The 17,449-nt window shown below is 35.0% G+C and overlaps 1 protein-coding gene across 1 annotated transcript in view; it reads left to right on the plus strand.

Annotated features, from left to right (window-relative positions):
- Positions 1-17,449, plus strand: part of ADAMTS19 (ADAM metallopeptidase with thrombospondin type 1 motif 19) — a 267,865-nt gene that overhangs the window by 137,450 nt on the left and 112,966 nt on the right. The window lies entirely within an intron of this gene.

The raw sequence follows: 17,449 nt of genomic DNA on the forward strand, positions 1-17,449 counted from the left end.
TATATACTCTGCCAGTCTTGCATAGGAGTCACATATGGTTGCCAGAGGGAGGAATGTTTTTATTTTTAGCCTGAAAGGTGGTTTTTCTTTGAATTGTTTCTCTCTCTCCTCATGTATTTTGGCTTCACTTGTGGCTAGTTGGTAAAGAATCTGCTTGCAATGCAGGAGATCTGGGCTCGATCCCTGGGTTGGGAAGATCCCCTGGAGAAGGGAACAGCTACCCACTCCAGTATTCTGGCCTGGAGAATTCCATAAACTGTATAGTCCATGGGGTCACAAAGAGTTGGACATGACTGAGTGACTTTCACTTTCATATATTTCATATGGTCCTTTTATAGACATAAATACTGTGATGCAGTCCATTGCAAATAACAAAAGTTGGTTTTTTGTGCAAATATTTAGTAGTGTTTTAGATTTGTTTGTTATGTAAATTACGTATAATTTACATAATATGGTTGGACTTCCCTGGTGGCTCAGACGGTAAAGCATCTGCCTACAATGCAGGGGACCTGGGTTTAATCCCTGGGTCAGGAAGATCCCCTGGAGAAGGAAATGGCACCCCACTCCAGTACTCTTGCCTGGAAAATCCCATGGACAGAGGAGCCTGGTAGGCTACAGTCCATGGGGTTGCAAAGAGTCGGACATGACTGAGCGACTTCACTTTCACTTTTCATGGTGGTGGTGGTGGTGGTGGTTTATGTAATGATATATCATTTACATAAAAAAATCTAAAACACCACTAAATTATGAAAATTATATAATTTATATATAATCACTCACTATTCATAGTATGATTATCTATAAATTATATAATTTTCATAATTTAGTGGTATTTTAGATTTTTTGTTATGTAGATGATATATCAAAAATATGAATATATACCATATATGTACTGTGTATACGTATCACGTACTGTTTTATTTAGGGCCACAAATAATTTAGCTCTCTCTGTGAATTCCAACTAAAAGTAAAATAACCCCTTTTATATCAGGTAAGCCTTTACTGAAACTTAGCCCCAGGTCTTATATTTTATTATAAAATATATAACTATCAGGGAAATAATAATATGAACTATAATTAATAGTAATATAACCCTGTGGGTATTTTTCTGACCTTGCTGTATCTGGAGATTTATTGACCAGGAAAACTTTACACTGACTTAGCTCATTGAGACCAAAGACTTCTGCCCTCCACTCCAAAAGAAGGAAGGCAGTAATATTAGCTTTATTTTAGGGATGGTGACTGCCAAAACTCATACAGCTAATAAGTGCCTGAGTGGATGTTCAAGTCTGTCCAAATCCAGAGCCTGTGTTGTTAACTACTATGCTATGCCAGAGATCTAACTTACTCAGCTCATTTCTGGACTGCCTCTTTATTATCTAGCTCCAACCTTGTATCTTCAGCCATACCTCACCCTATGCTCCCTCTCATTCTCAGCACTGCAGCCACAATAGAGTTTTTCCAGTGTTTCTAATGGATCATGGTTCTTTGCACTGCACGACATTGGTACATGCCACACCCTCTGCCTTACAAGGATGGGAACAGCTTTGAGAAATTATCTCCTACTGATCATAATTCATACATCTTATCAGTAAGCCATTTTCCTGTAGGATGTGTTCTGTAAGTCATGTCTTTATAAATGTACATTCATTCATCTTTTTATCAGTTTATTTTATTTTATTTTATTTTTAAACTTTACAATATTGTATTAGTTTTGCCAAATATCGAAATGAATCCACCACAGCTCCAGAGGGTAATGAACCATGCCCATTTTTTATTATCATGAGATTCCTAATCCATTTGATAGTTGTCAATGCATATTAGGCAATCAGTGTCTGCTTGCATTGCGGGAGACCTGGGTTCGATCCCTGGGCCAGCAAGATCCCCTGGAGAAGGAAATGGCAACCCACTCCAGTACTCTTGCCTGGAAAATCCCATGGATGGAGAAGCCTAGTGGGCTACAGTCCATGGGGTCGCAAAGAGTCAGATACGACTGAGCGACTTCACTATAGTAATTATAATAAGTAATAATTGTAATTGTCTTAGTAAAATTTTTGCATAGAATGTTAATAAAAAATTATTATAGAAAAAGTGTTGTATGCACACTCATTCTTTAGAATATTTTCAGCTATTGTATGAAACTTTTAATAAGTTCTTAAAGTTTTATTAAAATAATATCATGTAGTTTCACATATACCCAAGGTTACATGGAGTGAGACTTTATTCCAGCATGCACATTGCAGAAATGATTCCCCACACACTAGAAGTGCTCCCTCCTGAAGTCTTCCTATCACAATAAGCAGAAGCTCCATCCTTCCAGACACTCAGCCAGACACCATGAAATTATCCTTGAGCCCTTTCTGTTTCTCGCTCTTCACGCTCTCCTCATCAGCTGTTGACTCTACCTCTATAACATATCCAGAATCTGATTGCTTTTCACTAATCTACTACCACTCTGGGCCAAGTCATTGCCGTCTCTCTTCTGGATTAATCCAGTGGCTTCCTAAATGATCTTTATTTTTCAGCCCTTGCCTCCCATAGCCTATTTTCAATTCAGAACCAGGGTGATTCTTTTGAAACAAAGCAAATTACCTGCCCTCATTGCTCAAAATCTTCCAGTAACTTCCTATTTCACTGGTAAAATCCCTGGTCTTTAAAATAGCCCACAAGGCCCTGGAATAGCCTCCTCCCCTTCAAGCCTTCCATTGTCCTCCTTACTAACAGGGTTTGAGATGCATCAGCCTCTTTTCTATAACTCAAACACATGAAGCACGGATCCTCTGCCCTTTGCTTTTCCTTCTGCCTGCAATATCCTTCTTCAGAACAGTCACATGACTGTCTCCGTATTTTTTTTTTTTTTAGTTCTCTGCTCAAGTGTCATAGTGAGGGCTTTCTGAATACATTTCTTAAAGCATAATAATAACCACACCCCCAATTTATATTCCTCTACCTACTTTAATTTGCTTCATAAAATGTTTCCAATTCTAGACATATATTTATTTATCTGTATGTATATGTTAAATTCTTGACTCCTTAGTTCAGTATTATATTTCCAACCTCTAAAACAGTAGTACTTGCTTACTTGGCACATAGTGTGTACTTAAAAATGTATTTACTCAATAAAGATAAATTTATTAAACTTAACAAATTTATTAAATGTATAGAATATATAACCTCCTAAATTGTGTAGAACAGCTGAATATGTGAATGTACTGTTTGTTAGAAATGAATTAAATAATCCACTTGAGGAAATAAATTGTTATATCTAAGTAGTAAGTTGGTATTGATTTTCACATTAAAAATTTACATTGGGATTAAGATTATGATTTGGATTGATAGATGTTGTAAGGACATTGAACTCTCTCTTCCCATTTTAAATACCTGAAAATGCCAAAAATAAATGTTTTAAATAAATAGTTAAGCTAAAGGGCCAGAGAGAAAAATTTTTACATACTAGAGATAGAAGTAATCTACTGATATAAAAGAGATGGAATTTCTCACTCACAGGAGGCTAAGTCTTAATGCTGGTTGGAGGATCTGAGGGTTTAATGTACTCTGGTAAATGGAAGCCAGAGCTTCACAGCCCCTTACATGGCAATGTGTATCTCCAGAGGTGGCAACAGATGTTTTGCTTCAGGATATGGTGTGAAAAAGAATCCATCAGGGAGTCTGGGATGAACCAGATTCTAATGACATAGTTTCAGAGTATAAAGGCAAACATTAACAAAACAGAGATATAATTACAGTCATAGTGGGAGTTTTTAACATAGCTCTCTGTGACTGATAGATCAAGTGAGCAGAAAGATCTATATAGAAAACATTTGAACAACTAAAAATTTGGGGCAGATAGAAAACCTACAGTGAATTATTAAAGAATACCTAATCTTTTAAAACCTATTGGATAGTTATAAAGAATAACCATATATTGTTTTATTCTGTAAGTCTAAACAAATTTCTAAAGATGAATATACAGATGATTTTTTTTGATCATAGTACAATTAAGTTAAACACCTAGTAACAAAAAGAAAACTAAGACTTTTACAAGCATACTTTTGAAAAACGCATATATCCCAGAAGAAATCATTAGGGAAGCCAGAAAATTTTCAGATTTAAACAACAGCAAATATACTATTTAGAAAATACAGCTTGCAGATAAAATAGTACATAGAGGAAAATGAATAGCTTTCAGTTCAGTTCAGTCACTCAGTCGTGTCCGATTCTTTGCAACCCCATGAATCACAGCACACCAGGCCTCCCTGTCCATCACCAACTCCTGGAGTTCACTCAAACTCATGTCCATCGAGTCAGTGATGCCATCCAGCCATCTCCTCCTCTGTCGTCCCCTTCTCCTCCTGCCCCTCATCCCTCCCAGCATCAGTCTTTTCCAATGAGTCAACTTTTCACATGAGGTGGCCAAAGTATTGGAGTTTCAGCTTTAGCATCAGTCCTTCCAATGAACACCCAGGACTGATCTCCTTTAGAATGGACTGGTTGGATCTCCAGAGGGGAGTCAAAAGCATAATCTAACAAAAGATGGAAAAGCAAATACTTCTATTAAAATTAATTAAACCTGTATCAGTGGACGTATAGCAATTGTTTGTGGATAAATGAAATATCTTACAGATGTCAGTTCTGCTATAAATACTTCAGGGGTTCATGGAAATTCCAGTGAATATACTTATTTCTAACATTTATATATAAGTACAAATAGCCAAAAATAGCCAAAACATTTTTGGAAAAGCCATGAAGCTGGAGGCAAAATTAAAAGAGGAGGAAGGGTAGAATAATATGGAAATCTTTCTCTAACAGAAATGAAGATCTGTTATAAAGACTAAAGTAACCAAGACCTTAACATTTACACATATAGACAGTCAGTCCAATAAAATGCAGAATCATAAAGAGGCCCAAGTTTTCTTGAAAACCTGACTGACCATGTGTCATTGCAGATCAATAGAGAAATTGACTATTAATAAAAATGAGATAGTATGATTGGTTTCCCACATGTGTAAAAATAAAATTGAACACTTTCTTAAGATCATTTCTAGAAATCAATTGTGGGTAAATAAAGACTGTTATAGTACAGATGAGACTTCTAACAGAAAATATATGAGACTATCTCTAGGACTTCAAGATTGAAATGATTTCTACAACAGCACACATTTTATGTGCCTTCTTCTTGAAGGCAGAAGCATGAGACCTGATAAAGAATTTGGTCATGAATCTTAGAATTTGTCTTGTTCACCCTTAATGCTTGTTGTTGTTGTTGAAAGTATATTTGATTTATAATGTTGTGTTAAGTACAACTGTATAGCAGTCATTTCCTTACACATACATATACATTCTTTTTTTTTAATATGTTCTTTCTGTCATGGTTTATCATAGGATATTGAATATAGTTTTCTGTGCTGTATATAGAAGGACCTTGCTATTTATCTCCTTAATACTTGTTATTTAGATTGCATAACAAATTTAGACACACACATAGTGTAATGTGTATGCACATATATATTGCATGTATTTGTTTTTGTGAAATATTTAATAATTAAAAAATAAATATAATACTAGAAAGGAGGGGCAAAATAAGTATCATTTGTATAAATGGAAAACTTGAGACAGTCTACTAAAAAAACCATTAGAGCAATAAGAAAATTTTAGTGGCTTTTTACAAAACTGTAAAAAATTTTTGCTTTCCAAAACATGAACAAGAGCCTTTTGCAAACTATAATGAAAGGAAAAAAAATACATCTATATTGAAGATAGCAAAAAATAAAATAAAAATTAAGATAAAATATCTAGGAATATATTCACAAAGGGATGTATAAAACTTGTAAAAAGAAGAATGTATAGCCAAACAGAGTCATAAAAGTGGTTTAAGAAATGGAAATACATTTCCTGGTTTGGGATAGGAACATCAATACCATAAAATGACTATTATCTGTATATAAACTAATATAATCATCTGCCCAAAATATCAATTTTTTTTTATTTTGGTGATGTTGTTTGGTTGCTAAGTCATGTCTGACTCTTTGCAACCCTATGGACTGCAGCATGCTAGGCTTTTAGAGTTCATGTGGAAAACTCAACATAAGAAATATCTTGTTTAAAAAAAGTAAAAACTGGGAAAGAGGAGGGTGAACTTTATCAGGTATTAATATATTTCAGAATAAATAAAGCAGTTTATGCTGGTGCTTGAATAAGCAAGCAAGTCAGGGTAAGAGAGAGTAAGGAAATAATCCACTTATAAGTAGGAAAAGATGTGGAAATGTAGTGTATAATAAAAGCACCTATAATCAGTGGACGGAAACAAATTTAGTAACAAAAGTAACAGGGATCTCTACGTTCGACAGTACATCAGAATACACCAAAATGATTCTATTCTTTTTTTTGTTGGCTTGCTTGCTTTCTTTTATTTTTTTTTTTAAGTCTTTTAATAGAGAACGTCAATGATTCTCGGTGTGAAATCCAGAAATGTGTAAGGAAAAGTCACATAAAATTGGGCTTCCCTGGTGGCTCAGACAGTAAAGCATCTGCCTGCAATTCAGGAGACTCAGGTTTGATCCCTGGGTTGGGAAGATCCCTTGGAGAAGGGAATAGCTACCCACTCCAGTATTCTTGCCTGTCCAGTATTCCATGGACAGAGGAGCATGGCAGGCTACAGTCAGTGGGTTCGCAAAGAGTTGGACATGACAGAGTGATTGACCTACATTTGAACACACATACAGTTAGTGACTTGCAATTAAATAGCAACACAAGCAAGAAATACAACAGGTAGAAGATAAATCACAATCAGTGCAAGTATTTGCATCATGTGTAACAAAGTAATATTTTCTTTAATATTATAAAGAGCTCTTAAAAATAAATTTGCAAAATAACTAAAGACCCATTCGAAAAATGGCAAAGGATATTACCACATACATCAAAGATATGTTTCCGTGGCATATATGAAAATATCCTAGTATTGTTCATAGGATGCCAATCAGACCACAAAGCAATTATCCTTCCAACTATCTGATTACATGAATTTACACAGATAAATCCATGTTTACTCCCAATGTAAAGACCATGTACTTCCCTTGGCAAGAAAACTCCCTGCCACGTCCCTCATTTTTCTCTTACTCTTCTTTCAGATCATTTCTTCAGAGAAGTACTTCATGGGTAGGTTAAATGCCTTCATATCTGCTCTTATAAATGCTATGTAGTTTTTGTCCCTAATCTTTTCACAGTCGTAGGTTTACATTATTCGTATGATTATTTGATGTCTATCTCTAATTAGATTGTCCCTCTTGAGGACATGGGCTGCACCTTGTTTTGTTTTTCTGTTTATGCCTGTTGTCCTTGCTGTTTAACATTGTATCTGTCACATCTTTCAGTTGTGCTCAATAAATAGCTGTTAAATGATGTTTCAATAAGAGCGTAAGTGAATGAAAAGTGTTGGTCTATGAAGAAACAGATACTCTTGTACATTTTTGAGAGGAGTGTAAAGTGGTGTACTGTTTTCGGAGGTCATGTGGCAATATTTATCCAAATTTAAATAGAGGACTGCTTGTGAATACAGCTTATTTTACCAGCTTTGCATTTAGCACATGTTAAATTATAATTTAATTTGTATTGGTTTCTTTGCTTACTAGAATTCTTGAACATCTCATCTTTTTTTTTCAATTGTTAAATTTACCCATTACTTTAAAAATAAGTAGCCCATAAAAGTAATCATAAGGACTTGAAAATGAATACTGGTTTATATTAAACAATAGTATTTATTTTTGACCATTTAGTATCTGATGCCTCAGTGCTTTGTGTTTCTAATTATAAAAATTGCTCTTTTAAGATACATTTATGTTCTTGAAATAATACAATGGACTTTAGGTTGTGGGCAAAATTGTTGTGAAACCAGTATATGATTTAGTTTTGTAATTTAACTTTAGCACATTTATGTTAATTTATACTTTGAGTAGACAGTGTTAAAAAGTTCTAGCAGAGTTCTGTTATTTTTATAAGTTAAAGAAACTACATTAAACATATAAGATTCATTTACTGATTAAGGATCTCATACTGTAATTAGATAGCCTACTTCATAGAGATGATGAGTGGATAAAATTACATAAATTAGGGGAAATTACTTATAAATTATGTCATTATAAACACACAGAACATGTTTTCATGTGACCAAAAATGCCTGTATGATTTTGGATTTTGTTTAGCTTTTTGAACCAAGTGGAAAAAAATCTAATATATATTATTCCTTGGTGGCTCACATGGTAAAGCATCTGCCTGCAATGCGGGAGACCCAGGTTCGATCCCTGGGTTGGGAAGATCCCCTGAAGAAGGAAATGGCAACCCACTCCAGTACTCTTGCCTGGAAAATTCCATGGACAGAGGAGCCTTGTAGGCTACAGTCCATGGGTTGCAAAGAGTCGGACACAACTGAGCGACTTCACTCTCACTCAAACTTTAATAGTTAGCTTAATCTAACTATTGGAGAAGGCAGTGGCACCCCACTCCAGTACTCTTGCCTGGAAAATCCCATGGATGGAGGAGCCTGGAAGGCTGCAGTCCATGGGGTCGCTGAGGGTCAGACACGACTGAGCGACTTCACTTTCACTTTTCACTTTCATGCATTGGAGAAGGAAATGGCAACCCACTCCAGTGTTCTTGCCTAGAGAATCCCAGGGACGGGGGAGCCTGGTGGGCTGCCGTCTATGGGGTTGCACAGAGTCGGACACGACTGAAGTGACTTAGCAATAGCAATAATCTAACTATTAAGCTAGAGACATGGCTTTTCCACTAAGTTGTTAATTCAGGAGTTTCTTTTGGAACTGAAAGGCTAATGAGTCAAAAATTATGCAAAGTTAGCTCCTTGAAGGCAATGAATATTTGGGGCACCTGCTAAAGTTTTCAGGTATTGCCAGAGTACCAACAATGCAGATGCCTTGTAACTAGTAAACCATTGAAATCAATGGCATTTGCATATGTGCTTTGATGTAAAGTGTACCTGGATAGAACCAAGGGTATGGCCAGGTTATAAACTCACTTCTTCAGACACCTGCATTTCTATTATTGGCATATTGTTATGGGTTCTTATACTGAGACATCTAAAACATCTTTAACTCTTTATCATCTTGTCTCCTCCCATTATCAGTTGTTAAAGTCTGTTCCTTGTTTATCTGAAATAGTTATCCTGTCAGTCCATCCCCTCTTCCTTATTCTTCCAGCTTAGACTATCGCAATACACACCTTGCCTTGACACCTTATCTTTCTAATCTATCTCATACTTTCACCAGATTCAACTTACTGAATTGTGGTTCTGATTTTCAGCCCAGAAACCTTTATTGGTCCTTACCACTTAATGAATACATTCCAATTCCACACTCAGATTCATGACTTTTGTAGACTGGTCCCAATCTGTCTTTCTAACTTTATAATCCTCTTCTCTATTTCATGAATTTAAACAATCCATAATTTTCAAGCTTCGTGTCTCTGTTAATGCTTTTTTATTCCAACTCCGAACCCTACTGATTTATACCTTTTTCAATTTTACTTATCCATTAAGTAAAGACAAATGAATCTATTTAATGGTCAAGACAAATGTAATTCCTTTTGTGAAATTAGACCTGAAGGTCTATCTGGAAATATATCTCCTTTTTTAAGTCCCTTACACTGTTCATTGTAAATATCACTTGTTGCTTAATTTCTGATATGCATATACTAATTTATACTGATACACACACACGCACATACTCCTTACTAGACAGGAATCTCTATAAAATAGGGTTACTGTTTAATACACTTTTTCCTCATACACTACCAAGTTGAGTGCACTGTATATTATAGACACTCAAACATTTGTTGTATGAATTAATAAACATTTGCTTTAGGAATACTCATCTGTTGGACAGTTATTTTTAGATTCAGGGTAGAAAACAGTTGAGTTTCAGAGGTAGAGAAAGATAAATTAGTTTGGGTCAAGGAATGCAATTGCCTTGGCTGAGTAAAAGAAAATATGGTTTTATGACTTTACAACTATAGATATGGCAAAGTATTTTTCCTTTCTGGCATGTGCTAATTTGATTCTTATATAAAATGAACTATGTAGAAATACGATAGTTAAATTACGCATCAGTTATGATGAGTCTTCTCTAAAGTCAGGTTACAGGCCTGCTCAAGCAGTTCATGCATGTCCTGAAGTCACAGACTGAGAAGGGACAATTCCAGCAGTTTTAGCAGTAGTACAATGTAATCTAAAATTCTGCTAATTGAATAAGAAGCCAGCATATGCTCCAGAAGACATCGAAGAGCATAAATTTGGCTAATCTTTCTCAGTTTGCTGGAGGAGTCCTTTAGAAGGAAGTAAAATATTTGTCCTTCATTTTGAATTGATACCAATCAGCATATCTACTATAAGAAAGAGAGGAAATATTCTAAAGGGAGAGTAGACAAACAATTCGAAGTAAGTAAAAAAATGAAGATAAAGACATCATCAAGGACTCTTGGGGTGGGAAACAGATAAAATGAAAAAAACAAATATATTTTTACTTGTCAAATCCATTGCTTGTTAAAATATTCAAATTTAATTATTCTGTAATGTTCTTTGACCCACTAAAATTGGTAATAGTGACGTGTAAACTCACCTTCCCATACTGTATGCTTTAGAATTCCATACAGCAGAAGTCACAGGTAGTACACACACCTTGGTTAAGGTTAGAAACTACTCAGTGAGCAGATAAGCGAGAAAGCAACACAGGACTTGGTCTTGAGTTCTTGTCATACCAGCTACTCTCTGAATGAACTTTGGGCCAGTCAGTCTTATCTGCCTTTACTAATTTTCTTCGCTCCCAAAATGTGGTTAAGTTTTCCTCTCAAGGTTCATTGTTAGGTTGGTGATGCTCTAATCGCATGGCACATTTGTTGATTTGTAACACTAAGTGGATAATAAACAGCAAGTGAATAGTAATAATTATTAGTAGTATTATAATTATTTTTATAAATGCTTCAATGTAAAGAGGAGGTTTTCCACCTGGTGGCCATACATCTCTCTGTTCATTCAAGGAATGCTTTTTTTTTTTTTTTTAATTTTATTTTTAAAAATTTACATAATTGTATTAGTTTTGCCAAACATCAAAATGAATCCGCCACAGGTCATTCAGAATTTTTAATGGATTAGCAGGAAGTGTACTTATTATGGAGATTCTTATAGAGCACTAACACAGGTTTTGTATTTGATACTTTATTTAGACAATGATAGCAGTTAGAGTAATAAGTGGTTTGTCCAAGTTATTAATCATAATGGGAATTAAGCCAGTAGACGAGTGGCAGCACTCCCATATGAGATTCTCTCCAAATGTAGGCTTGGATGTCATAGTGAGTAGGTGGAAAAGGAGAAAAATCACCCAGTTAGTGAACAGCCACACAAGAGTTGGCTTTCTGTTTACATTTCTCTAATGCATTCTTGGCAAATGTATGGTCTAGGGTAAGCCTAGCAACCTTCCTTGGGCAGATCACCCATAGACTTTTCAGGATTATTGTTATTCTAAGTCAGTAAGATGCCACGTTAGTTTCAGCTTTCCATCAAATGTACAGAATATTTAGTTGCTCCTGTAATTCCATATCAGCTGATAAATCTATAGAATTTATTTACTATGGTATTGAAATAAATAATTCAAGGAATTAAAAGGAAAATATGACAGTTCTTGTTTTCTGAACACTTATGTCTAGGTATATATATATAACTTGTATATATTACAAGTTATGTATAAAATTCACCAGAAATAGAAGATGGTTCTGATATCTTATGTACCATATATTTGAAGGGTACAAAACTTACAAATCATGAGAAATATGTGTTAGAATTTAATGAAGAGTCTTTTATAGGGGAAGAAGTTGGCAAAGAAGCTGTAAAAAGCATTTTGACAAGAAGGGACTAAGCAAATACAGTAGGCTAGAATGAACTGTTACAGTGGAAATCAGAGTGAAACCAATTTTCAGTTGCTTGAAAACCAGGACAGAAAGTTTGGATTTTGAACTTGTAGCTCATTAATTCTCAGAATTTTAAGTACAAATCATCTAGAAAATGTGTTAATGCCACTTCTTACGTATAAATATTCTCTTTTGATTGGTTGCCGGTGGGGCCCGGGAATCTGCATTTTAACTAGCCCCATGGTTCATTATTATTTACTTTTTTAGTATTGTTGCTTGCCAAGGAGAATGGAAAGATTTTACCTGGGGAACTAGTTTTTGTATTAATGTTTGCATAAGGGGAAAAGTAATTAAATCATGGTTTAATAAGGCAAAGAGTAAAGGGGCAGGAGTTAAAGGGTTATTACAACAATCCAAAAGTGAAGTAACTCAGCTCGTATTGGTTAGTGGAAGTAGTGGTGGAAAAGGAGCAGTGGGTGGGAGAGCTTTATGGAACATAGAAGAACAGGATTCAGACATCTTTAGCTGCCTGAGGGTAAGAGTATTCTAGCCTCAGTAGATGATAAACTCCTTGAGGGTAAAAACTGAATCTTACTCATATTTATGACCCCAGCCCATACAGTGCCCAGTACTTAGTGTGTTCTTAACAAGTATTTGTTGAATTGTTAAATATATCTTTTACGCAACACACAGCAGAGTGTGTTTTATTTTTTAACCTCTGATTTTTTAGCCTGTTACTGACTTACTTTTCATTGCCTTTGACTTGCCAGTAGAAGTACATATTTGTTTTGTGCAAAGTGAAATGATTTAAAATATAAAAAGTAATGAAAATGTCTCATATTTTTTAATGTTGGGCCTTTTTCCATGAGTACACATCAGTGAAGTTACATCAAATCAGATACAGTCACTGAATCATAAGAAATTGTGTCATTTTATGAAAGTGTAATCTACTTTCAGTTAGACATTGTAATAGTTTGTTTCCTTTTTTTTAACCAGTTTTTTTATACATGATATATAGCTTTTAGTGGGAAGATACCATGACAACACGTTTAACGTGTTCAGCCCCCAAAAAGTTTACCCTTTTAAAACATGACTGTTTACAAATCAGATCCTTTCCAAATTATCCAAAAAATATAAGTGAATTCATAAGCGTTCTCTTCTCTAACTCATTAAACATCAAAAGGGACCATCTTCAAAATGCAAATGCTTCTCCAGCTTTCCGCAGGATATCACAAAACTTCCTGGCAGGGACTTTTAAACAAGTTGAGAAGTTTTATAAGATAAAAATATTTTCTCAGTTGACTTGACAACCATGTACAATGTTAGTGGAGAGTTTATTTGCCCAAGGCTCTTTGTCAAAATGAATTTAAACTGAGATTATTAAAATGTAGCTCCGTTGCATAGTGTGAGGAGAGGTGTTGCTAATATCTTACTTGGGGAATGTTTTCCATACAGTGCACGCAAGTCAGTTCTGGGACTATACCTGTGGAGGTGTGTTTCTGCTAACGAAGAGGAGACATTAAAAAATCATTCCGAAAAGAAATCTTAGACATAATGGAGACTTTTGATCTATAGTTTGGTGATTTAAAGTTCACTGTTTTTGACCAACAGACTGCCTGGGTCTGAGTCACAGCTCCAACATTAACTTCAGTGCCTTCCTCATCTGTAAAATAGAAGTCATGATAATAAAAACATTCTGGAGGTATTGTGAGGATTAAATGATATCATCACTGAAAATGATTAATACAGTGACTGGCACAGATAAAGGTTCACGATTGTTTTCTTTCAAATCTGTAGAATCAAAACTAAGCAGTGTCTCCTGATAGTTCCAGATGTGTGGTTATAAAAAAAAAAAAAGCCTGTCCCAATTTAATGATAACTTCTGTTACAAGTTAAATAGCTTTAGGAAAATTTAACTAATGGTAAACAATGCTTGAATCACCAGATCTCTCCATGGCTGTAGCTAATTTCTTACATGAGAATCCGGATCCCTGAAGGAAAATGATCATCTGGATGAGAAGTTGTAATCTTCCCAATTTGGAAAATCACATTACATTGCTTTGGGAACATGTCCAAATTGCTAAATCCTGGAAGGAGTCCCTCTTCTTCTCTCAAACGGACACAATATTTAAGAAATTTTATTATTTCTGAAAAAGACCAGTTGCCTTTCAAAACTAAAGCATTTGTATATGACTTGAAAGCCTGCACCAACACAGATGGAAGAGTTGAGTATGTTCCACGTGGCAAGTGGCTGTTGTTATAACAGGGTCACCCAGTGACATGTGCTGCAGAAGAGTGCCTGGTGGAGGCCAGGTGGTGATGCGGGCAGGGACAGCTTTGCAACCATACAGTGCATTTAGGCATCTTTATCAATCTGGGAGACTGTGCCATATGTACAGTTTCTTATTTTAGCTTAGCACCCAAAGTAACTTCAGGCCATTATTATTTACTTGAATTTTCTTAAATTCCCACTTTCATGAAATTCAGTACAGTAACTTGCCTTTAATAATAGTTTTTGTGTGTGTGTGTGACAAATAAGAGAAATAAAACATCTCTGATTTACTGCCCCAATTTCAAAAAGAAGTTATTAATTCCTTCTATTTTCCAAGCACTGTGCTAGGTATTTTACATCATCCTCATGTAATCTTTGCAACCATTCAGGAAGGTATATTTCACAAACAAGGAAACCAAGGCATGCTTATTTCTTATTTCTTTATTATTATTTAAATTGCCTCTGGTCACATGAATAAGATGGAGATAGAAGATTCAAATCTAACGCCTATGTCTTTCACTCTACCCCACACTAAGTGAACTGACCCCTGCTTAGTCCATATCATCTGTTAGTTTTCCTCTTCATCTTCAAAGTATGAAAAAGATGTTTCTTCCTGTTTTCTCTATCAGTCATTCTATTAATATGTGTTGAAACAGACCCTATTTAAAGACATTAATTAGATGAGAAAAGAGAAATATAATTTACCATATAGCTGAATTTTCCTAACATTAAAATGAAAAAATATAGTCAATAATATATTTTTATTTTATTTAGCTAATTTTCACAGTCTTCAGGTTGGCAAACTTAACTTCTAATTCATTACTCTTCTTTATAAATTAATTCATCCTATATAATTTTCCTTTTTCAAAAACACATTAATGTAACAATTTTTATTTAAAATTTTAAATTATTTAACTGAAAATATAGTTCAATAATTTTGAAAGTTTTATTTTCGTATGAGAAAATATAGGTAGTTGTAATTTTTAACAACTTCTATAACAATTCCTTTATTTGTGTTTTAAAATACAGAATAGATATTCTTGTTATTCACAATATTTTAATGAAAACTGTTTTAGTTATTATCTGTTACACAATGAGAAGAAAGGAGCATTGGACTATCTTGCCATCTTCTCAAACATAACATGTACAAAACCAAACTTTCCTCTTTCTACATCTTCAGTATTAACTCTCTCACAAACAGTTACTTTAATTACTTCATTATGAGAATTCATAGGAGATTATATGCAACTTTTACTGAAATAGAAGCGATTCAACATGCTGGCTTGGTTCAAATGTAATTATCATTTATAGAATATGATTCCAGTATGCCAGCATTTTAGAGTGATAAGTCTCTAGCAGTTAGAAATTAGAGAGATAACCAAAAGTAAAAACATATAGTACACTGTAGAACGGAGAAAGCAATGGCACCCCACTCCAGTACTCTTGCCTGGAAAATCCTATGGACGGAGGAGCCTGGTAGGCTGCAGTCCATGGGGTCACTAAAAGTCGGACACGACTGAGCTACTTCACCTTCACTTTTCACTTTCATGCATTGGAGAAGGAAATGGCAACCCACTCCAGTATTCTTGCCTGGAGAATCCCAGGGACGGAGGGGCCTGGTGGGCTGCCGTCTCTGGGGTCGCACAGAGTCGGACACAACTGAAGTGACTTAGCGTGCATGCATGCATTGGAGAAGGAAATGGCAACCCGCTCCAGTGTTCTTGCCTGGAGAATCCCAGAGACAGACGAGCCTGGTGGGTTGCTGTCTATGGGGTCGCCCAGGGTTGGACACGACTGAAGCGACTTAGCAGCAGCAGCAGCAGCATAGAATTATTTAATTGAAGTTTATATACTCCTTTTTATGGTGTATGACACTTAGAAAATGACACATAGAAAGTTAAAGAGAATAAGGAACAACATAATATTTGGGAAACTACAAGTCATTTGCTCCTGCTGAAAAGAAATGCAATAAATGGCTTGGAAGGAGATTAAGAAACTACGTGCCATGGTAAAGAGCTGGAAATTGCTATATAGGTAATGGAAAAGCAGACGAAAGGCAGCCCGATTGTGTTTTTAAATAGATCTCACTGGAGCAGGGCAGGAGGAGAAGGGAGAATGCTGCCCAAGATTAGAGGCACAGAACCCACTTAGAATGCCATAGTAATTGTCAAGGTTAAATAATTTTATAATCCTCTTTAATAGTAACAAAAGGAATTGAAAGGAGGTCAGAGGGGAAAGACATATTTAGAAAATAGATTAGCAGGGCTTGCCCTTAACAATCAGTAAATAAAATAGCTTGGGTGATAATTTGGAAGAGGAAGGAATAAATTATGACCTGAAGATCCTTAGTTTGGCAAACTGTGTGGCTAGCAAAGGCACAAAAAAGAGAAAAGAGGGAGAGAATACAGGAGTACGTAGAGGTTTGAAAGAGAAAATATTAACAGCAGTTTTTAGACATACTGAATTTAATATTATTTTAATACACCCATTAGAAGATAAGTCCGAGTTTTAGATCAGAATTCCAACTTAGAGCACCAGATAGGATTCAAGAGAAAAGATGAAGATGACCGAGAGCATGAAGGTTTCCCAGGGACAGTTTGTGGGAACAAGACTTTAATGTGGCTTCAGATTTGATAAAAGGAATGAATAAAGGATATTCAGGCAAGAGCAGGAATCGAGTGTGGTTGAATAGAAACTGCAGTATTTCTGTGTTTCATACCTACTACTGTGTGGAAAATAACATAGATTATACTGACACAGGTGAACTAAACATGTTATTTACTGACTGGGAAAATTTTTTAATAATAAAAACATTGACTTTTAATCTAGAAAATGTTTTTTACTAAATAAAAACATTGACCTTTAATCTAGGTAAACACAATTTAAAAAATAATCAATATGAAATTAATTTTATTTTTACATTTAAAACTAATTTCTCTCTGAATAGACTGGTGGTTGCCAAGGGAGCAGGGGGTAAGAGAGGGATAAATCAGGAGTTTGGGACTAGCAGATGTAAACTGGTATATATAGAATGGATAAACACCAAGGTCCTACTCTATAGCAAAGAGAATTATATTCAATATAATTTTCCATCAGGGTGTATCACATTCAATATAATTGAATATAATAAATATATCAAATATAATTATATTCAACTATATTGAATGTGATACACCCTGATCAATATAATAAATATATTGAATATAATTATATTCAATTATATTGAATGTGATACACCCTGATGGAAAAGAATATGACAATGAATGT

Source organism: Bos indicus x Bos taurus, chromosome 7, assembly GCF_003369695.1.
Source record: "Bos indicus x Bos taurus breed Angus x Brahman F1 hybrid chromosome 7, Bos_hybrid_MaternalHap_v2.0, whole genome shotgun sequence".
NCBI lineage: Eukaryota > Metazoa > Chordata > Mammalia > Artiodactyla > Bovidae > Bos > Bos indicus x Bos taurus.